This window comes from Limulus polyphemus, unplaced genomic scaffold (assembly GCF_000517525.1).
Source record: "Limulus polyphemus unplaced genomic scaffold, Limulus_polyphemus-2.1.2 Scaffold9, whole genome shotgun sequence".
Lineage (NCBI taxonomy): Eukaryota > Metazoa > Arthropoda > Merostomata > Xiphosura > Limulidae > Limulus > Limulus polyphemus.
The window spans coordinates 1,292,117-1,317,448 of record NW_013665619.1 but is presented as its reverse complement, the minus strand read 5'-3'; the positions used below and the strand labels follow the sequence as shown (position 1 = coordinate 1,317,448).

General features: G+C 36.4%; 1 long non-coding RNA gene across 1 annotated transcript in view; it reads right to left on the bottom strand.

Annotated features, from left to right (window-relative positions):
- Positions 1-25,332, bottom strand: part of LOC111084997 — a 156,612-nt gene that overhangs the window by 125,908 nt on the left and 5,372 nt on the right. The window lies entirely within an intron of this gene.

The window sequence follows — 25,332 nt, the reverse complement described above, 5'->3', positions numbered from 1 at the left end:
TGATGGTGGAATAAGTCAGCGGCAAGTTTCGCAGAATTTGTGAATCCCGCTTTCGACAGTCAACAGAATCATCGTGCAGTTCAGGAAACTTTAGAAATCGTCACTATGTGCTATTTATGTCTAAACTCACAATCACGCAGTCTAGATCTATGTATCTCTCTATAACTGTCTTACTATATAACATAACTTAACTAAATTTGGATGCGTATATATATAGACTGACACAGGCATAGAATGTTCCACGCACTATGCGATATTATTATGCAATAATATTCAATTGAAACAATGAGAAAAATTTGAAAATTCCTTGTAACATAATGCAATAATACAAAAACACCCATTCATAACAACTGAACCACACAACATATTATTCGTACACAGTTATGTAAACAAACCTGCAATAAACTATCACTTATAAAAATAACTAAATTTAACACTTACACTGTAGTTAAACCACCTTAATCATAACATTCGCATTAAACACAAACAGTCATGTATATCTAACAATAAACCCTTCCTCAAGAATAATTACAATATTTTTATACTAGTCACAAAGACTGTTTCAGTTCATGCATAAAGTATATTCATACAGTCTTCACCAACATTTGCCGTTCCCTTGATTGCTTCAATGTGGTACTGGTAGTTCTGAAAATACAATGCCCATCTCACGGTCCTTGCACTGTCGAGTTTACACCTCTGGATGTATGCAATGGGCAGATGTACTTTCTGGATGATTAAATCCTTCCCATACAGGTAGTTCTGGAGTTTCTGGATGGAAAATATGATGGCCAGAGACTCTTATTTTATCACAGAGTAGTTTTTCTCACTCTTGAACAGCTTTTTCCTGACATACATTATGATAAACAGTCCGTCTCCATTTCCTGCATTATCCCAAACAATGAACAGTTTGTTGAAGTCTGGCATTCTAAGAATTGGCGAACTTCCTAACATATTATTCAACTTCTGGAATCCCACCTGCTGTATTTGGTCCCACTTCACCTTGTTGAGTTGGCCTTTCTTGGTCAGGTCCGTCAATGGTGCAGCAACTTCAACGTAGTTTATAATGAGCTTCCCATACTATCCCACTAACCCAGGAAGGATTTAACTTGTTACTTCGTCGTCAGAGCTGATGCATCTTGTATACAAGTCAGATTCTCATATTCCATGGCTCTCTGTCATTCGTCCACCTTGTGTAGAGCAAAATCTAGCACAGGATAACTGATGTAGCACTTAAATGGTTTGATGGTCAGACCTACTACCCTCAATCACCCGAATCACTCTGAGTTTTTCAAGGGATCTTCCCATCTGGTTGTGTGGGTTAGAATGCCATCCAAATAATGCTCTATGTTGGAGGTTTTGTGCAACATGTTCCTCATCATGTGTTTGAATGTTGCTGTTGTTTCAACTAACCCAACTGGCATCCTCTTCAACTGGTAGTATCCATCTGATGTCACAAAAGCTTTCATATTTTCATTCGGATCTGCCAATAATCTTTACTGAGGTCGATCTTGGTAAAGAACTTGGCTGTATCTAGTTTCACCATGATAGCTTCTGGGTTGCTCATAGGTTCGAAATCAAACTTTGTCAAGAGGTTAAGCTTCCAGAAATCTATGCAGAAGTGGTTTGAGCTATCCCTCTTTTTCACGATTACCACTAGTAAACACTAGCCTAAATTCAAAGGCTCAATGATTCTGGCTTTTAACATTACCTCGACCTCTTGCTTGATCAGGTTTCTCATCACATAGATCATCTGGTAGGACATAACTTTGACTGGATCCTTGGTAGTAGTCACAATGTTGTGTTGCACGAGATCTGTCTTATGTGGTTTATCTGTGAAGGCATATCTGTACAGGCATAGTAGATCTTGTAATTCTTTCTTCTGCTTGTCAGTCAGTTCTTTACTAATGTTGATACCTTTGTAAATCTCATTTCCACCCAGCAGTCTTAGGTCTTCACCTTCTATGACAAATTCACCTTCTTCTGGTTCTTCATATATTACAGCTACATCTGCGATGTTCATCTGTGCTTCAATAGCTGCATCTGTTAGGTCTTTTTCCCTCTCAAAGTACCCCTTCAACAGATTGGCATGGTAGATTTTGGTCTTCCCGTCCACTTACACCTTATAATCCATTCTGTTGACCATCTCCTGCACTTCAAAAGATCGTTTCTACTGATGGATGGGTTTGTTGTTGTCTGTGGGCAACAGAACTAAAACCCCCTGACTGACCTTCAAACGCCAGTCCTTGGCCCTCTTTTCACGGAAGTTCTTGTGACTGCCTTGAGCTGTAAACAAACTTTCCTAAGCGAGTTGACAGGTCTCCTCCAATCGGTGTCTGAGGTCTAACATGTACTGATATGTATTCCTTACTTCTGACTCTTCTTCTTCTCCCGTCTACAGTTCTTTCAATATCTGCATCGTGCCTCGTACTGTTCTTCTGTACAAAAACAGTGGAGAAATTCTCTACTTACTTGTGGGACTTATCAGTAATCAAATAACACTGCCTACAGGTACCTGTTCCAGTCATGTGGTTTCTTCTTCAGCATGCTATTTAAGACTCCATTGAATCTCTCACAAAATCCATTACATCTGGGGTTGTACAGGGTGGTCAAGAGCTACATAGTGCTGATGAGTCTGCACACCTTTTGTATTAGTTCTGAGGTTAACTTTTTCCCTTTGTCACTCAAAACTTCTTTTAGAAAGCCTACTCTGCAGAGAACATCCAGAAGGGTTTCTGCTACTCTCTCTATTTTATCTTTGGCAGTGCTTTGGTTTCTGACTAATGTGTCTCATAGTCTACTACTTTCAGCATGTACTGGTTGCTATTGTCAGATGGCTGAATGGCTCTTCTGTGAGAGACATCTCACAAAGTTGGTACTTTGCTACCTTCCCTCTAGGTACTGTCTTTTTGCAGATGTCACCTGGCCTGCAGAATATGGTCATATTTCAGATGACCCCCGACTAAAGAAATTGCTGGTGATTCTTTCTGCTTTCTTCTTTGCTCCTTGGTGTCCTCTCATAATCGACTGGTGAACCAACTTCATCATTTGAGTCCAGTAGTCTGTCAGTACTATGATCTGTTTAACTTCCCCATTTGAACTGCCTTGGTAGATCTGGTACAGCACTCCCTTATGGTCCTTTATTCTGTAAGTCAATTCCCCTTGGTCTTTTGCTCCACTTTCTCCTGGGCACTGTCCAAAAGTTTCTGCAGTGAAGGGTATTTCTTCTGTGTTTCCTTCAGTTCCTATAGACCAACATTCTGAATGTCGCCTCTCAAGACTTGCAGGGGCTTTGTGTATTGCTTGTCTTCCTCCTTTGAGCTCTTGTGGTGATTGCAGATATCACATCAGTCTTCTTTCTGTGTAGTTTCTCCAAAATTATACTTTCTAGTATATTGCCAGTCACCAAGTCATAGATGGATGCCTTCATACTCATGGCTTCTAGGTCTCCCATATAGTATGGAATGTACACCTTTATTCTTGCTTTGGAAAACTTCCTCTTGTCCCATTAGTCAGCACACACAGCTGTACCCTGCCCATCATCTGGTCACCAGTGTCTCATAGGACTTTCACTTTCTGGTCCCCAACATAGCCTTCACCTACTGGCATGTTGTGGTTTGTTGGCAACTCTTTTATTATCACATGCTCCAATCACTACTGGCACTGTTGACCTGTTTGCCAGCTTGAGCTGACCATCCATCATGCACTGTTTAATAACGGTGATAGCACTTCTTTCTTGTAGTGAATCTGACGAGTTTCCTTCATTCTGTTTTTTTTTCTGGCAGCAACATCCATGATGACACTCCCTCCTTTCTTGTTTCTTGCCAGAATCGTTTTTGTAAGTAACTCTAGCTGTAGTATGTTGAAATGTGTGCAGTTGCTTGTTGATGATCGACTTGCACTCCCTCACAATTTATCCCATTTTGTAACAAGCATAGCATATCTTCTCCCTTTTGTATGTTGACTTCTTGTCACCTTTGGTGGCATTCTGCTTCTGGTCAGCCAACCATGGTTTCGACTTTAACTGGTTATTCTTAGACTTGCCAGTTATACTCCCTCCATGGGCTTCCATCTTCTGTTCTGCCAGCTTGATCATTTCATCCACAATTTTTGGTATTCTTTCTTTTAGAAACAGTGACATGCCAGTGGAGTACGTGATCATGAACTGTTCACCTATTAGTAGATTTGCCAATCCTTCAAAACTATCTCCACACGTGGCCATTTCAGTCCGCCTTGTCAAGTATCGCTGTAGACATGCTACAAACTGAAATACAGTTTCTCCAGTTTCAAATTTGACTTCTCTGCACTTTCGACGAAAGCCTTCCTTGTTAAGTTCATAGCATTTCAGCAAAGCCACTTTTAATTTTTCATAGTCCATGAAATCTTTCGACGTCATGCCCTCATACACTTATATACCTTTTCCTGTGAGAAGAGACTGAGACATACGGCTCAGTCACCTTTGTCCCAGTTCTTACCTCTCCATATTGTCTTTCTGTTCATCAGATGTGGGCAGCTTGGGTCAGCTGGCCCTGACCCCATTGTCATTCTTGGGTCATTCTTCTTTCTGTTGGGTGAGTCTGGTGATCTCAATGTGTGCTCTTATTCTCTTTATTTCCAGTCTCTCATCTTTCTCTCTTTTTCTTCTTTCAGTCTTTCTCTTTCTTCCTCTCTTCTCTGTTGACATTCTATTCTTTCTAGGTTCTATTGTTATTTAACAAACTCTCGTAGATAACCATCATTGAGCCAAAATTGCTCACCCCTCTGTATTCACTTAGCAAAGTCAATTGACATAGTTATATAGTGGTGTTTTTTACCTCTACAATATTTCTGCCACCATTAAAGCTGTGCATATATATATATAGGCCTATTTCCACTGTTATTTCCATCTTCTTCTACCACCATTTACCACAGTATAATCCTGGCTAACTTCCCAGTGTTAGGTTTTATGTATGGGCCAGTTTCTTTAAAGAAGGTGTCTGTAAATTGTTGGCAATAACTTTCAATAATGAACAAACAGCACACTGTTTATTTGTTTTAAGATAATATATCAAAACAAGTGAAACATATATACAAATGTTCTTTATACTGATAGTTATTACAGTTGTATCCATAACTTTAAATAATCGACTCCTTTCGTCAAAGTACACACAGGCTGGTTCAATTACTTTAGAATGAAATTGACAACACATATTATTTGTTCTCTATTTTGTTATTACAATACAATATGCAATACTTCCACTTTATAAATTGCCATTATATGCTTTCTGTGGCTAACATCACAATTACGCAGTCTAAATCTATGTATCTCTCTATAACTGTTTAACTCTCTATCTATATAATTTAACTTGAACTACATTTTAAACCCGTATTTATAGACTGACAGAGAGCTACAATGTTCGACACACTATCTGACATTATGATGCAATAATGCTTAACTGAAAAAAACGAGAAAAACTTAGAAGTTTTAATAACAACACACAATAATACAAAAAGTATCAATTCACAACAATTAAACTAGACAGCATATGATTAATGAACAGTTGCGTAAACAAACCTGCTAATCTTTAACACGCTATACTTAAACCAACTAAATCATAATACATGCATTAAACTTAAACAGTCTTGTATATGTAACGCTGCCTACTTTTCGGGGAAGAGTTTCTCATATTCTGTGAAATAGACCCATTTAGATACAAACTCTAGCTTCTGTGCATGGCTATATACAGAAGCAAGCTATCAATATCACTCGTAGCAAATCACGAATTCTTTAGATCCAACAACTATAGGCAAGTAAGTAACCAGTGGTTAGATTATTTACAGAAATCTGAGTGGATCAACACCCAGCATAATCTTAAGAGTGGTGAGAAACGAATCTTAGATTATAAAGTAGATGGTTTCTGTAGGGAGCACAATACCATATACGAATCTTACGAGTGCTACAATCATGGCTACACTTTATATTATGAATCTGATACACAGAACTTTGTTCTAAATATAACCATGTGGTTATTACGAAATGTACCTTAGAGAGAGACAACATCAACTCGAAACTCTGGGGTATAAGATCATATCAATATGGGAACATGATTTTAAGAAGATGAAAACTAATGATTTAGACTTGATCAATTTCTTTAAGACCACACTTAGTTCCCGTTTGGATGTACCGGATGCCTTCTATGGAGGGAGGGGGGTCAACGCAACAAGTCATTTGTATGATGTAAAGGAGGGAGAAAAGATCAAATTTAAACTTCCCTTAACCATCGATGAACAAATACTATGAGTATCCAGTCGGATGTTCTACCATAATAACCACATACTTCTCTGATTTGAAAATTATTTTTGCTTCATAAAAAGTAGAATTCTAGCCATGATGATACTCTACCATCTGGAATCAAGATCACCACTGACATATCACCACTCTTATGACAAGAGAGCTTTCATCAGTACCTGGATCACAGAAGAAGTTAAAAAAACCACTCAAGAGTTCTTATCAGGTAATGAAGTTATTTGAGATATACCACTTTCCTAATAAGTCCATACATTTTTTTAAGGATTATATTGATACTTTTCTTAAAATAAAGCAGAAAAGTTCAGGATGGCTCTCTCACTGCATAACATTAGAGGCAAAAAAGGAATATGTTTTTCAGTATGCTGAAAAGGAAGGAGCGCAAATTACCCCAGAAAACATAGCCTTTAATCCAGGAAGAAGGCCAGCTGCAAAACTTTGTCTTAACTCTTTTTGGAGACATTGTAGTATGTTTGAGAACAATTCACAATTAACCTACATAACATCTAATAATGGCTGGAGACGGCTTAAATGGGTAATGAAGAAAAACTTTAATATAAGTTTAACATGACAGCAAATGTACAACGTTTCTTTAATGAGTGATAATATCAATATCATAACAGATCTAACAATAGGTAATGGCGAAGTAATTGGTCTTCATCAAAGAAACAAGCATGAGTACCGGCCTCAAAAAGATCAAACCAACATTTTTCTAGCAGATTTCACCATTGCTCATGCTCGTCTGAAATTATGTCACACACCTGAGAAATTAGTTTCGTATCTGTTATATTATGATACAGATATTATTGTTTAAACCTCACACACATCTAGCAATCCACCTGTAGGCGATTATCTTGGTGAATTTACGAGCTTCAGGTCATTAAATCATATCATGGTTTAGTGATGGTCCCAAGAGCTATGGATACTTATGTGAGGATGGAAAGCCCTGTTGTAAAATTAGATGGTTTACCCTCAATTTTTGTCAACAGTGAGAAATTAAACTTCTCATCAATTAAGAGTAAAATAATAGACACATTTAATGCTTTTCAGTATCCTATAACAATGAGAAATCCGAAGAAAATATACAGAGATTTAATAGCCGGGAACATTTTTCAACAAGGAAGAAAACAACAATTAATGTCCATTTTACACCAAATGATACATCATTTCAGACTTTAATAGTTTGCCATACTGATATTGATTTTTTAATCTAATGGAACTAACTCCTTGTCACAGTCTATGGACTGGAAAGAGGACACATGTAGAGCCTTGGAGCAAAAATCCCGAGTGTGTTCAAACATGACTTTTCTGTTTTCAGATATATTTAAGGTGAGACCTGTTTCATTTATTTTTCAATAGTCTTTGAGATGGATAACCATCTACAACACCTTTTTATGTCTTTAGTGTAATGTCCAACAGATAGTGGTAAATCACAATTTGTCTATTTCATTTTAACAATCATTATCATTGTAGTGTAAAAACGTAGATGTTATATCTAAATGGATGTGTAAATAGTTTATATATATATTGTACATTCAATTTCTTTTTATTCATCATAACACTTAGAATTAAACAACATTAACAGCTGCTCCACGCGTTACCTAAAGCAACAGGAAAACAGATTAAATGAATAATAACCAGAGCTAAAATGATTTTATCATGCGTATTTGTGAATGCACTTTAAATGATTTAAAGAGTAAAGTTCCTATAACGGACGTACAAAGCCAGAAACTTAGATGATACAAGTCATTAATGAGAGTTGGCTGTCATGAAAGCATCAGTTAAATAGAAAAGAAATTTACTAACAGAGAAAGGGAGGTTTCTACCCTTACTAGTAACACCAATACTTTCATTATTTGGTTGTTTGGCAAGATGGGCAACTGGTAAAGCTGTTGGAATTTGGAAAATATGGAATACACTAAACAACTTATTACCGTTCCTGAAGAACTGATACACTCACTTTATCAACCCAAAGTATATGAAATACTTTATAGACGACAGTATAAATTCTGGCATATAAAATGATACTTTGCCGTAGACAATAAAGTGAAAATAATAAATCATCTGCAACAACGTCATCAGCCTTTTCATCTACAAGCCACGGAACCCATTAAAATTAATATGGGATCATCAACTCAAGAATATTTAGAGATTGCCTACACCATTCCTGAGAAACATAAAAAGAAAGCTCCAATGGGGATCTAACGTGGAATGATCGAGAATAATTAATGATTAGTGGAAGATCTGTTCCAAACAATAACATAATTGACCTGATCGATGATTTACTGCGAAAATTAAAAACAAATTAACCATATTTGGTGGAAAGAATTTGCAGAACGATTATAAGATATGAATATTCCACAAGAAGTTGTTGGAAATGTAGATAAATGGATGTATATGAAGCATGGGGATCATACTGTTAGAAGGCCCAAACATTCTGTATCTAAATGGGTTCATTTTTAATAAAACAGTATTTTATTATTTAATCATTTGTTTCTTGACTGTCATCATTTGCTGTTGTCACCCTCTTACCCCTAGTAATATTTTGAGCCATCTAAAAATTAATATTGCCTGTTGTAAAGGTCAAATTATTACTATTGTTAGAGACAATTTTGATGGTAAACTAAATGAAAAATAAAGGGTATAGACGTAGTAAATAGTATAATGTGGATGAAACACTACAATCTTTCTATTATAATCCTACACATCCTGCCAATTATGGTGGAGTACAGCCTTTATTTAGATCTGTGAAAATATTAAAACAGGTAAAAGAAAAACCAGTAAGATATAAATTTTAAAGAAAATGAGTGGTCATTTCAAGTATCGATGAACAATGGCAGGCTGAATTGGTGGCTCTCTCTAACCTAAGTCAATATAATAATCAGTTTAAGTATTTACTCACGTGTATCGATGTATTTTCCAAATATGCATGGATTGTCCCACTTAAAGATATGAAAGATGTGGCACTCAAAAAAGCTTTCAAACAGATGTTAGAACATGGTCGAAAACCTTGTAAACTTCAAACTAATGCTGGAACGGAATCTACTAATCGTCTGTTTTAACATTATCAAGGAACAGTGCATTTACTATTTTACTACACATAATGAAACAAAAGCATCAATAGTAGATAAATTTAATTGCACTGTTAAAAGTACGATGTGGCATTATTTAACTCATCATGAAACTTACAAGTATATCACAGTATTGAAAAATCTGGTCAGTGCCTATATTCAATCGTATAATACAGTATTAAAATGAGACCAATGGGCGTTAATTACTCTAACCAATTTGTGGTATGGAAGAAACTTTATAAACCACCCAAAAAAGTAAAATTTCAATTCGAAGTGGGTGATCAAGAAACTATTGGTAAAATGAAGCATCAGTTTAAGAAAGGCTATATTCCTTGATGAACAGATGAAATTGTTATGATTCACAAGAGAATAGAGAGATCATCAAGGATCATCGGCTTGTGACATTACCTAAAACCAATTCTATGAACTAGTTTGCCAGCAATACTCTGACAAACTATGTCACTCGTCCGTGAAGGTTCGTGGGAAGTGGTCTTTGCCGAATTACAGAATCCACATATCTGGCATAACGTGCCTGATGGTACTTGATGGTTATCCTACTTTTATGACCATCGCTTTGTTACTGTAATCAATTATATTAGACTAGGACATTACAAAGAACCTAAAAGATTAAAAAGAGTATTAAAAAGTATAAAAATCACTTCCTAAACCTGACAATGAATCTATATTTACTTACAGTTCATTCACTCAAAAAGTAAGTGTGAATGTAAATGATGGTGCTTTTATAAAACTCGGTCCTGTGCTATCAGTACTACTTGGACTTGATATTAATTGCATGATAACAGAGCTCACTAAAGCTCTATATACTGTTAACATGCACAGTGAATTTTATTCATTCTATTCTTACTCAGACATTGTGGACCTAGTATTGTTGGTGATGCATATGTACCGCTAATACGAATTGTTCATATTAAAGGCCAGGATGGAGACATGATCACTGAAACATTTACAAATCCTCATAACAGACTTAATTTTAAGCAAAGTTTTCACACTATTGAGATCAGTATAAGAGATGAGTCGACCTATTTAATTTGAACAAGGGAGAGTAATCATAACACTTCATCTTCGTCGTCTGTAACATCATGAGAGTACCTTACTGTCACGAACCAGTCATCTATGATGCGTATTATGATTACCAAATGGGAAACGATTTATCTTATTAAGCTGGCAGTCAATGGCAATAGAATTATGGGTTGGAGGATTTATTGAGTAACCTATTTCATTTAGCTATACCTTTTTTTTGAAAAAATAGAGCCATTAGTCTTAAAAAAACAAGCTGTTCAGTCAGGTATAAATTTAGCATCAGATGTCATACAAGGAAAATCTCTTGTTCATGCTGGAAAATGACAACCAATTGAAGGAGCTCAGAACCTGGCTCGAGATGTTAAACAGATTTTTCTACCTCAAAGAATAAATATAAAGGTCCTGTGTTCAGAAGTGCTAAACCATGAGACAAAGAACATCAACTCTAGATTTTTTGACAAGTAATCATGACCTTCCTACCACATGAGAAGTTCTTTCAGTGTACAAATCTAAGCTAGACTTATTTTCTCTTCCTCCTATGCAAACAATGATTGAGGAGGGTCAGTGGACAAAATATTATCCTCAATCTTCACTGACTGACAGAGGATCCATCGAATCTTCTAAATCAAGTTCGAAAGATTAATATTTAGATCTGGCACAATCATATCCTCATGTAAAGGCAAAAATTATCAAACTAGATGGAACCGGTATAAAAATGGAAAAGCTAACTCTGCTTTTGTCAATCTGTTTCTTCATTCTATATTTTCTCAAGTGGAAGTACACATAAATGAAAAACTCATTTCGTCATCTCACAATTTTTATACCTCTAAGGTGTACATAGAAACTATACTGTGTTATAGTGGAGAAGCTAAGAGAAGTCATTTGACATCGCCTATGTGGATAAAGAACATGAAGGGTAGTTTTAATGATCATAACATGGATACACGTGGTAGTCAAATAATTGACACAATTAGCCAGATAAATTTTGACATCTTTTTCCAGAATAAATTCTTGCCTGATAGAGCAAGTTTATATCTCTGCCTCGTGAGAAGTGGAGATGCATTTTGTATTATGTCAAATGATGAATCAGAATTCAAGGCTGTTCAAAACACGTTTTTCTCTATGCTAGAAAAGTCCTTATCAGCCCGTCAGTTGTTCTGTTGTATACTAAAGCCTTACAGAAAGGAATGGTTAAACATCCTTTGAAATGTATAGTGTGCAAATCATTTTCAATCTCTCAGGGAAACTTACAAGCAAGTATCGTTAATGCATTTTTAGGTCAAGTACCCATTTGTCTTGTTACAAGATTTTTTGATAATGATGCACTTAATGGGTGTTAGAATGTAACCCCATACAATTTGAAACAGTACATTATCAATTTCATGGCAATCGATGTGGATGGAAAACATATTCCTGCTCAATCTTTACAACCTCAGTTTGGTGCTGAACTGTATGCATGAAGCTATTAAACATTATTTATTTGAACAAGAAAACAGTTTTTAGATCAAGGAGACAATATAGGATATGATGAATACTCGGGAGCACACATCTGACACTTAATCTATATGCTGGAGATTCACACTTTAACTTGGTGAAACGGGGAACTTATCAATTGAGACTCATTTTTGTAGTGCTTTACCCAACACTATAAATGCTCTCGCCTATGCAGAATTCCAATATGTTTTAGAAATTGATCAGTCAATAAACATTATAACTGACATCTAAAAAATGAACACTATAGAAATATATCTGATACTCTCGCAAAATTTGCATGTGCAAAAACTCTGAATTGTGTTTGCCAGTGATCACACCATGCAGAAAATCAAATGTACATAATTAATCTGGATCCGAGTCATAAATCTGGTAGCTACTTGATCTGTATTTATTTTGGTAGATATGAGAAAAGCGAATATTTTGATCGATTATGACTGCCTCCATATTATTCCAACATAAGCAAATCCATCAAGAACAACTGTTGAATAAACTGTTACAATAAAAAAGTACTACAAGGACCGTATTCATATGTATGTAGATAATATTGTACAGTCTTGGCCAAAATGTTTTCATGTTGTTCTATATTGATATTATTGTCTACATGCATGTAGTAATGATTGAGAAAATGTCCGAGTGGTAACAGAGAAGGTAGTGTATAATTGGACAAACAATGATAGTTGTTATTCTGGTCTGTATAAGTTGTTTTGGGCATTTGTTTGTCAAAAACACCTACACACATGTTTTGTATAAAAGGATGGGCTTTTGGTATATTTTTTTTCGAAACAGATTAACATTTTGTTCAGACAATTCTTCTGTACTTGGTGTACAGTCATGCCTCATCATGTTCCTGGAGTTATAGGGTGTCAAATTGTTAGACTGTCCAGAAATGGTATGAAGCAAACAGACATTGCCACAACAGTATCCAGAATCCTGAAACGTCATCAGACTACATGAAACGTTTTCCCAAGAAAGTCTACTGGTAGACGACAAAACCTACTGCCCAAGATGACTGTGTGTCAGATTAACACGTCAAGAACGAAAGAAGTCTTGCAACACCTTACGACAGAAATGGCATGTACACATTCATCTCAGAGTATCTAGATAAACGATATACAGGAGACTGACCAAACAAGGTTATTTTGCAAGAAGAGCTAACTGCAAAGCAAAATTCACCACTGTCACCATGTAACTTGTCCAAGACAGCATGTCAACTTACAGTTAGGACACTGGCAATATGTCATCTTTTCAGATGTGCCATGTTTCTGGCTTTTTAAAGCTGATGGTAGGATTCTTGCCTGGAGAACAGATGAGGGAAGACTGTCAGTATATGTTTGGGCAGCTATTCATCATTGTGGAAAAACTACTCTTCATATCCTCCAAGAAAACGTCAATGCCACCTACAGACATCACTTGGAAATAATATTTCTGCCATATGCTTGGGAAATATTTGGCAATAACTTTGTGTTCCATAATGCTGCTGCCCACAGTGCACATATTGTACAGGACTATCTCGAGCAGAAGAACATTACAAAATTGATATGGCCAACAAAGTCTCCAGATCGTAATCCTATTGAGAACTGTTGAATATAACTGAGTCAGAGATTAAGTAACCACGACCCTAAACCAGCTACTGTAGCTGAGTTGCAGCTCCTTCTAGTAACATTTTGGGATGAAATCACGGTCGATTACAGCAATAACCTCATCAACAGTATGTCACCTTGTGGAGGTTATTGGAGTACGAGGAAGACCAACCAAGTACTGAATGTTTAATATGAACTGATAGAAGGTTACAGACGCTATTTATAATAACTTGATGTTATATTTTGTCATTATATATATTTTTGGTAAGGTTTTGTTGTGATAGGTGAAATGCTGACTTATACGTCTTTCTACAAATGTGTGATAAAATTGTTTGATGTTCTAATAAATCTTTCATGATGTCCATAGAATCAATCTCATCATACAAATTACATATGTAGATTTTTAATATAACACGCATTTCTCAGTTTGACAACGCTAAGTGTATTTGTATTCCATCTTAATAGTAATGATCTTATTTGTCACAAAATATGCAAACATTATAGTCAAGAATATATATATTATGCATATTATCATTGTCGACATGTGTCAAAACGAAAACTGTTATTTAAATTTGGATCCAATAAAGATATTAATGATATGTTTGTTCATAATTTTATTGCAAAACGTTTTCACGTAAATACATCCTTAATAGATTTGTAGATCAGATGGCAAAATATTTTTTAAAATTAATAGTCTTAAAAATGTGTCAAAATTCATTTCATTTGATAGATTGTTAAGACAGAGTATTCATGATGAAACTTTGTAGAATGGATGGCAACTGTCTGTTGTAGAGATGCAAGTGTAAAGGACGACGTTTCGAAAGTCTTCCGCCTTTCGTCTTCAGGTCAATATGTACTTACTTGCTTACGTGGCAGGGGCTCAGTTTGATTAGAGAGAAAACAAGATGCTTCTCTCTCCAACTGGGGTGCTCAGAAACACTTTGTTCCTCTTCAACCCCGCTCGTGGAATGTTAGTTCTCGTGATTCCTGAGGGAGAAAAAGAAAGGGAATGGTATGGAGGCCGACAACAATGAAGAACTATAATATTGAATTTTCATCTTCTTCATTTTCGTGTTTGGTGTTCGAATGTTGCTGCTACAGGGAGACACCAGGCACAGGTAGGCGTTCTTATAAGTGTTGAATTTGCGATATTTTCTTGATGCTGTGTTAACTAATACTTTATTGTTGAATGATTAATTGATTTATTAACTAATTGATAGATTAATTAACTAATCAACGACTCTCTCAGGGTGAGCAGGAACCTATAAGTTCTATGCTCCAAATTTAGGTGTGTGGGGGAAACCGGAGTACCCTAAGAAAACCCACTTTCACAGGGCAGACGCCAAATAATCAATCTGCCCTGTGCCCAAGGTGAAAAAAAGAAAGAAAATGATTAGTCTTGACATAAACCATACATACATTCGGGTAGCCATCATGGTTTTGTGTGAAGAGATTGTGCGGAGAGATTTGTTTTGTAGGGGCGCTGGCAATTTTACAGCGTGTGCTTGTCAGGTTGTTTCTATTTTCTGCTTTTGTGGAATATTTATGCGCTAGATCATTTAGCCTACTATTACGCAGGTCAGTGTGTGTAAGGTGTTGTCGGTCTTTATGGTATTCTGATGTATTGTGGAAAGCGTGTTATGATTGGTTGGTTTATCCCTGTTTCTGATTGGAGAAGAGATTTCCTGTAGATTCAACCAATGGTAGGCACAGGTTACTCACCTCTAATCCGGAATCTCTGTTTAACTGTTTTAATAGAAATTTATTCCTTAATTTTTCTTGTCTTCTAAAATTTGTCTAGTTTTTTCCAGTTCATTTTGTGTCCTGTTGACATGGCTTGTTCTGCAATGGCTGAATTTTGTGTTTTCATGAGTCTTCTACTGTCTTTATGTTCTTTTATTCTTGTCACGAGTCTTCTTCTCGTTTTTCCAATGTATATTTTGTTGCAAGAACACGGTATTTCGTAAATGACGTTTTTGTGTTTCTCATTGGTAGGTTGCTGTTTGTTGTCTACCAGAATGGACCTTAATGTCTGTAGGATTTCCATCGGACTTCTATGTTGAATTTCTTGGCTGTGCGTTTGAAGTGTTTGAAGATGTGGTTATGTCCTTGGGCATAAGTATCGAATGTGATACGACATGTGCCTGTTGTGGTACAAAATATGAGATGTGGCTATTAGCACTTACAGGAGATGCCCAGACTTTACTCAACTTTGTGGTATTTTAATAACCACCAGCAAATCCACCATCCAAATCATATAATATGAAATTTGTTCTAACTAATGGAGCATGGCTAGAAGAAAGCCAAGAAGATTTAGTCTATTTTACTATCACTGTAATTTTTCAGAGTTCACATGGAGTCATAGGAAGTATTGGTTTGAGCAGTGCCATCTTCGGTATTTAATTATCTGATAAGATCACCTATGAAACAGCAGAGCTGCAGCATTCAGAAAAGTCATAAAATGTGAATTTAAAGTCCAGGAACAATGGGCAACACAAATTTATTTAAGAGAAAACATTACAGTTACTTTTAATATTTTATGGAAGTCTGCAAGCAGAATATCGTGTAATACCTCCCGCTGATGTGGTGATAAAACCTATACATAAAACAAATTCTGTCCATACACCAAGTTACGCTTATTCTGAACTTAGAATCTCCAAATGGAATATCTACTTTGGCATTGATAAGTGGTTATGAACATACAAATTTACCCGTTCTTAAAATGATGCACGAAAAGGAATAATAGAATTTTTTTAATAGCTAGCATTACTTTGGCTATATCACATCCATGTGCAAACACGTGGCTTTAGAATTATTTGAAGCCTGTGTAGACAACCTGTAAGTCCCACGGTGGGACAGCAATAAGTCTTCGGATTTATAACAATAAACTCAGAGGGTTCTACTCCCCTCGATGGACACGACAAATAGCCCGATGTGGCTTTGCTATAAGAAAATACACACACACAATCTGTAAATAGATCATCAGAGAAAGACCTTAGTAATCTGCTTGCAGAACTAGCCAATATGTTTCCTGGTCCAGTTGTGTTTTTAGCTAAATACAAAACTACACAATGGGCTATCATTTTTGTGTCCATAATGGGTATCGAAACCTGGCTTTTAGCGTTATAAGCCTTCAGACTTACCGCTCTGCCACTAGGGAGCTTTTTTTCCAGATCTCATGTGATTTGATTTTGTATGTATGTGACGTAGTGTCTTCAGTGGCCTGGCATCACCTCTTAGTTAGCGGCCCAAGTTGTGGATCTGTGGGTCCATGGTTCGCGTTCCATTGCCACAAAATATATTGTTATCCGAACTTTAAAGCTGAGGGTGCGTAATAAGAGTGATGAGAAAAAACAATTATTTGATTAAGGTAACCCAATAGTTGGTAGTGGGTGCTGTTGACCAGCTGTCTTCCCTCTAGTCTATCAGTTTAAACATTAAGAACGACTAGAGCAGATAACCTTTGTGTAGCTTGCGTGAATATTAGAGACAATTAATATCTTCTTAGAAGAACGTATATTTTTATTATATATTTAAAACTTACAGAAGAAACTATAACTTAAAAGATTTGTTGCTAACTGGTAGCCCGGTGCTGTTGAATATTTATCAGTTTATGAAGAGGCGGTCTGTACTTTCATAGATAGCATATTTTTTTTTAGTGGGTGAAACAGCCCTGAACGTATAATGCACACTGGTGTATTTCTAGTTTTGACTCTACGTTTTATTACATAGTTCAAACTTGACATATTTACTAAAGTTGTTGTTTTTTTTTTGTTCGTTTTCTCATCCCAGTCGTTATTGGTTCTGTTAATTATTAACATGAAAATTCGAAACACGTTTACCAAACTGAATACCATTAGATGTACCACAGTTAAGCTTGTAGAAAGATGTGTATAAAATGCAAAATATGATCATAATTCACTCATTAGTTTTATACCTGTTCAGTGTTCTTTGTAGACTGCTAAAACGTTAACAAGGTAGTGCTGAAACAAATACTTAACTGACAACGTAAATAACTTCATTTTATTCGCATATTTAATCAAGAAGCTACCGTACAGGAAGTAACAACACCTTGACTATGATAGCCAATAAAAATATTTAGGTTGTTTTCATGTCTAATTTATGATTATATCAAGATGTAATAAAGTATTTGATTTACATATTGATCTGGAAAACATTTGGACTGCGTGGTCATCTATCAAAAAGTAAGAGATGTTTATATGACTCCTGTGAAGTTATAAAAGTGCTCTAAAACATATAGGTACTAGCGAACCAGTGGACGTATGACCCACTTTTACAGAGTCGCTATAATGCAAATTTAATGCTTGAACTACTATTTTGCACTTTTTCAGTTAAAAGTGCAAATTTAATTTCTTTAACCAAGTTACGAACGGTAATTAGTAGACCTACTTATTTACGGGCTCTAATGTAAATCAGTGCCAAATTTGGGATCGTCTTTCGTGGAATCCCCGTAAAAGTGTTTTCGCGAAATATCCCCAGTTCCCTAAAGGAAAAGTTTTCCATTTGTGCACACCTCGGGGCCGAAACAATTCGTTTGACATCATTTAGATATTGGTGAGTTCAGCACTTTGGGAGAAGGGGTTTTCGGAAAATCCCTTGGTTCCCCAAGGGGTTGTGTATGAAAACTTTGGGACGAAGACAATTCGTTTGGTACCACTTAAAAGTCAGTGTGACCAGCGATTTAGAAGGAGTTACGTAACACACACACAGAGACACTGAATCATATTAAATAGATAACGCTTTACTTTGTGAACGCTAAACAACCAAAACAGTAGGCTAATTGAATCAGCACTCTTATAATTCTGACTGACACTACCATAAACTCTGAATCACTGAAGCCCCATGATACACTAAGGCTCCATTTATTTATTCATATTTGACACGATATGCTTCTAATTGTTACATAGACTAATTTTTCTGTCATGAATTCCCAACAAGTGTTTGTTAAGTTCAAGTTTTTCTTCAGTTCAAGAAAAGTAATTAATCATTGTATCAACATTACACTACAAGAATGACGACTACTGATCAAAAGTTGAATATATAATTGAATAATTATCAATAAATCATTACTGAAATGTTTCACCATGCCAGCTAGTATGGAACGCTCAGAAACGGGCCTGGGATACATTTTGCATGTATTCCATTCTTTCCAACCGCATTGCTTTCCAGCTGTGCGTGCCAATGCTCGGCAGGTCAGACATCAAAGCCAGGAGGAATCTTGGAATAATTTTACCACCAACATCTCTTCTACCACCAGTTCCAAAGTCGTCTGTGACAAGATTCGGTAGGTCAATGGGAAGTATGCTTCCCATCCCCTTTCCATCTTTTACAGACTATCGTCAATACTCTCGGAAGAGCTTTGCTTATCTTTCCAGCACTTCTTTCTTTTCTCCCTCCTTCTTGGCCATCAAGACTTGGGCTGAGTAATAGCCCTTTTCTTTTGGGCAGATCATCTCTATTATTGTAATCGTCCATTTACACTGGTGGAACTTAAGATTGTTCTTCATTTGTCTAGCAGTACATCAACTGGACCCGATGACTTTCACTACGAGATGCTGTGCCATTTCTATCCTACCCTTCTTGCTCTTCTTCTGGTTGTTTTTAACCGAATCTCGCAGGATAATATTTTTCCAAATGCTTGGCTCAGAGCTATTGTTCTTCCTTTCTCAAAGACTGGAAAGGATCCTAAGATTCCTTCTAATTATCACCCAACTGCTTTGACTAGCTGTTTCTGTAAGGTCTTGCAGAGGATGGTTAATGCATGTCTTGTTTGGTTTGAGTCAAACAACCTCTTCTTGCCCACCCAGTTTTCTTCGACAGTGCTCCACCATGAACCACCTGATTTGTCTTGAAACCTCGATCAAGGAAGCCTTCCTCCATAGAGAGCATCTTTTATCCGTCTCTATTTTATCTTGAGAACGTTTATGACACTACATAAAGGTTTTGCAGAAACTTCATTCAAATGGGTTGTGTGGCCATTTACTCATTTTTATTCATAACCTTTTACTTGACAGACTATTCCAAGTTTGTGTGGGTTCGGCCCTATCCTTTCCCATTCTTTCATAGAGAAACTTGGAGTCCCTCAAGGTTGTTGTTTTGAGTGCCACCCTTTTCATTATTAAGATCAATGCTGTCTCTAAACAACTTCCTCCTAATGCTGCTATCGGCCTCTATTCGACCACTTCCAATCTCTTATCGGTTGTCAAGCACGAGGTTTATTGAGCAGCAGCTTTAGACTGCCCTTACTTGTTGAAGCAGACCACAGCAAACAGTTTTACCTTCTCTTCTGCTAAAACCGTTTGCATTCGTTTTCGCCATTAACGGAGTTTACACCCTGATCGTTGTTGTTGTTCTTCTCATGTTTCCTGAAGCAAAGCTCTTGAGGTTTATCTTTGACCATAAGCTTATTTTCATTTCTCACATCAAGCAGGTTTGTGTCAAGTGTACAAGGGCATTGAACATCCTTCATGTCCTCTCTTCCATCTCTTGTTGGGAATATTAATGTTTTGTATTGAAGATCGATCATGCCCTCATATGTTCCAAGCTGGACTGTGGTTTACAGTTCTACCAGGTCCTCTGCCTGGAAGATGTTGGACTCTATTCACCATCTGCTGAAGCTCTGCACGAGGGCTTTCCGCACTTTGCCAGTCCAAAGTCTGCACACAGAGTCCCATGAACCACCTCTTCATCTCCGCCATTTGCAACTTCCCTTACAATATGCTACCAAGCTCTGATCCTTATCACAGAATCCCACTTGGGATTGTATCTTCCTTCCTTGGTGAGCTGTGCTTTTTCGGAATAGATGGTCTGCCATTCCTCCTTTTGGCCTTGATATCAAGGCACAGCTGGCTGAATTGGATGATGTTGCTGAGTCTGATTATCATCTGAGGAATGCAGATACTCCAGATTAGAAGCACTGTCTTCTCTTTACTGAACATATTTTGAACCATTCTTCTGTTGCCGTTTTTATGGATGGTTCAAAATTAAGTGAGTCCGTGGGCTCTGCCATGGTTTGTTGTGACTTGGTGAATGCTCACAGAATCCCCTCTAGTTTCTACGTTCACTGCTTAGCTGTATGCCATTTCTCTTGCCTTGGATCACATAGAAGCTAAGCGGTACACTAACTGTACTATTTACACTGACTCTGTTAGCTCTCTACTGGCCCTGGAATCGCTTAGTGTAAGTTCTCACCCTGTTCTCATCGCAATTTATGGAAATGAGCTTTCTGACACTGCAGTTAAGTTTGTCTGCTCTTGTGCTGTCACAGCCGTGCCTATCCCGTGTATGGACTATGGTTCTGTGATCAAGGCTTGGCATTGCTCCAGTTAGTAGTCGACTTGGGGTGAGCAACTTCATAATAAGCTTTTCCTGATCAAACCTACTGTTGTTTTTTGGCCATCTAGTTCCCGTAAGGATCGATGAGAAGAAGTTGTTTTGTGTAGCCTATGCACTGGTCACAATTTTTTTACTCATCGTTTTCTTTCACGTGTGACTGATCTGCCAATGTGTGGTCTTCGTTAGACTCAGATCACAAGTGCCCCATTTTACGAACGTCATATTAGACATGTATTTTCTAAGGGTTTACCTCTGACTTTGGACAGTGTCTTTGGTGATGGTAACTATGACTCTCTTAAGGTAGCCAAATGCCTCATCATCTAATTAGTGACGTTCATGAATGGATTAACGAGATTCCCACTGTCCCTATATACTATCTAGCGAAACCACAGCCAAGGGAACGGGCTTGGAAAAATACTTAATACTAAAACAAGGGTTTTAATACGCTTTGAGCTAATTAGTGAAAGGGTTTCTAATTAATAGTCTTCTTTTAAATGTATACTTGTAACAAAAACCACGTAATTGGATTTTAAGCTGTAATATTTATGATAACTTTAACGTTGGGTTTCTACAAAAAAGAAATACGTTATGTATAACGCTACTGGATGTTTAATTTAAAGTTTGACAAAGCAATACATATACATAAATGTTTTTATACCGACATACAACGCTAGTACACAACATGTCTGAAAAGTCCAAAAAGAAAATTAGTTGTCTTATTCGCACATGAGTTGTTGGCATTAAGAAAACATAGAAGAAAATTTATTTGAATTTTTTATTTATATTACTTCTTATCCTTAATCACAAGTACTTTATTTATCAATTGCCTAAGCTTCAAATTCGAAACTTTCAAGTCGCAACTCAAAGCGGACTAAGGCAAGCTAGTGGAGGTTAAGCCTATAAAGCATATTGACTATATGACTTTAAACTGTACAGTTAGTTATCAGTCTATCCTTCCAAGGTATTTACTGCATGAGTGGAGTGTCACAGAGATTTTTTTCAGCTGTGTGGGGCGTCGTTTCTGAAATCAATAACACATTTAGGCCTAAGTAAGCCAAGAGTCTGTAGTAGTGCAGTACATGATCCATAGCAAGGTTCGTGTCAGATTGAAGAAACACATTAGCAAACGAAAGAGGTTATGAATATAACATTATAACGCCTCGTTCGGCAGGTTTTGCAGCATTAGATGTAATTCTTCTTTACCATCAAAATGCAATTGCAGTTCAAAAGACGACACCCTCCCCCTCTAGCGACGCCAATGTAATAGTGAATGCTAACGTTTTTCTACAGCGTTTTCTTAACACTTGAGGATAAGTCTTTTTGTGCGAGAAAATTTCCTAAGTTGAAAAAAAAAGAAAAATAGTTACATGCACAATATGATTTCATTTGCTGCTGCAACTAACAAACCGTAAAGTATGAATAGGCTAAAAGTCAATCATTAGCACACTTGATATAAAAGCGTATCTTATTAAAAACAGTATATTTCCAAGAAGTCTATACTAACCAATATTTCTATAACACTGAAATTATTATATTTAACTTTAAAGACTATACACCTGAGACTTTAGTGATTCATCTGCACATCTTATTGTCAATTTACATGTGATTAAAACAATATAAGTGGAAGTGATGAAGGTATTATATGTAGATATATAGAAGAAAATAAATATTAAACACTATGTTTCAAATAAAATATAATACTTTCAAAATATTACACTTAGCCTAATGATTGCACTTATATTTTATAACTAGTTTATCATATAGGCCTAATACAGAGGTTGAGTACGTTATATTAAAATGATTTGGAGCCTCACCAAGTCGTTACAGTCCATGTCTTCACGTCCGGTCATGCTCTTTCTGGCGACCGTGCATTTTGGCAATAGTACTATAGTGTAGTTTTTATTTCAGAGATTCCGCCCTAAGGCTGACATGTTTAAAGCTTATCCCTCCTCCCTGCAGGCATTCCATAAGCCATCTAGTGTACGAGGAAAATGGTTTACCAGTGCCCGCTTTAACAGTCTGATCGCACATAAATCCATAGATGCTACAGCGTCTTTACCGGTATTTATTCGTATGGATTAGCATGAATACCCGTCTCATTCTCCAGCCACCTAAGATATGGGACGATTGGACAAATGTCGTGGAAGCAACTTCTGCACATGTGATTTGTGTCGCTTTTAGAGAGGGAGACCTTTGTTGATTATGCTGATTACTGCCACCTGGAACATATGGACAGTTTTGCCACTGTCCTTTGTGTTGTGTGTTATCACCTGTTACAAGACGCCACACTACGAGTGGGGTACGACTTATCACAGTTCTCTTTCTGGATGGTCCTAGTTCCCCAAATTGATCAAAATTCCTTTGTTTTCTAATGTCATTAAATACAAGAGAAACCCCCGTTTTGGAAATTTTAAATATGTTTTCTGAACACATCTTCGTAATCTGAATATATGAAAAGGCCGTTACATACTCTTCATCGCGTGACTACAGTATTCTTCAGTAGGATAACGTGCTATCACAGAAGTTTTGGGATATATCCTGACGCTTCTTTACATTTACTACTTTACTTTTGCAGTTGTAAATCGCTGTTTAGCGATGATTAACTTGAATAAAAAAACCAGAATAAACTATGTTTTTGCTTGTACAAGAGGTTTTCTTCCCTATCATATCAGTAAAATCAAAGCAGTTAAACCCCCTAAGGTGTATCCCAAATAATGATTAAATACTAGATGCCGTAAAATGGTTGCTGCGTGTACATATGTCAGACTGAATAAATTAGGTAACTGAAAGCGGGATGCCAAAATTTGATTTCTCAGAGTTACTAATTGATGAATTAAAGTGACGTCACAAAACAGAGACTTCTACCATGAAATAATAAACGACCTGCTTATGTTGATTTTATAAAAACCGCAACATTATTAGGGAATAATAAAAAAAATGTTACGCACAGTGAAGTGAGCGTTTCGTGCAAGGTGAACAATTAAAAAGTTAATGTATTCAGTTTAGCATATGAGTGCCGTTTCATCCGAAAAAGATCTTTTCATTCAACAGATAAGATTACCCCACAAGCGATTAACAAGAACCAGCTTACATTAAATGAAATCATGTGATTTAGCGTAACACACAATTTAGAACGTCAGGTTGCTGTGTTAAAATATCTGTATATAAGTTACGTTGGTCTATGTTTTTTATTCAATATGTTGTTTTTCCGAACTTGATAATATATTCAACAAAGTGGGTGTGGTTGTTGAATACAGAGTTTAATATATTTTTGTAACTTCTCAATGTCAATAATCTGTGCGTATAGTCCTAGCTCAGAAACTTTAGATCAAAGTTATTCAACAAGTGATAAGCATTGATAAATATGTAATAAAGAGTTCCACAGCCTAGGTAATTAAGCCTATAGAATCTTCACAGTTCCAAAACTACAAATATTTCAGTGTAAGTTGCATTTTTGCATACTTTGTAATATTACTGTTCAATGAATATATATAAACAAGAATAAGGAATTGGTTCTTGGTTTTCACACGTCACAGCTGTTTCATTTGCGTATATAGAATATTTCAGTTGACAAAGAAAGATGCTGTTAAACTGACTGTGACGATAATGAAACTTTTTATTGCTACTTTGGTCAAAGTGACGAATTCTAGATTTAATCATTTTGCAAATAAGAAAATAGAAATAAGTATTACATGAGATTGTATAATTTTGATTGCCACGTCTGTAGCGAAGATGTCATCTAAATTTAAGAAACTACCATATGCAATATACAACGATAGTTTTTATTATTTAGTTTGGACTATTTTGCTCTTTATTAATCAAAATTTGTTTTCGATTCAAAATGATTTAATTGATTTATTACTAGCGTGTCGTTATGACACACTAATGATAAATAAAATAGATAGAAACATGAAAATTTCAATCACAATGCTACATACGTTTGTAACAAACGATTTGTCGTTGTTGAAGATGCAATTCAAATGTTACAAGGCCTACTTGAAGATGTATGCAAGATGTCCGGAAAAAAATGCCAACAAATTCTAAAATATAATTAGAACTCTTCGTTAAAATAATTTCCAACACTCTGTACACTGAGTGGTCACAAGTAAATAGACACCTAATTTTTCGTCATTTAACTGACTTATGCTAACTAATTTGTGTTCACAGAGCACTATATAAATGAAAATGGTCCGCACACTAATTATCTTGTGCTACAACTTGCCTACAACTCAAGGTTCTCTCGAATTGTCAGATTTTGTTAGAGAAAGGATAGTTGGTCAAGCAGATGGTGGAATAAGTCAGCGGCAAATTTCGCAGAATTTGGGAATCCCGCTTTCGACAGTCAACAGAATCATCGTGCAGTTCAGGAAACAACTGAGCGGCGTCCGGGTCGTCCTGGTCCATCGGAGAGGACAAAAAGGGCTGTCAAGAGGAGCATTGAAATGGATCCCAGATTAACGACTGCAGAAGTGGCCAAAGTTGGTGGGATGAGCCACAGATTGGGTTA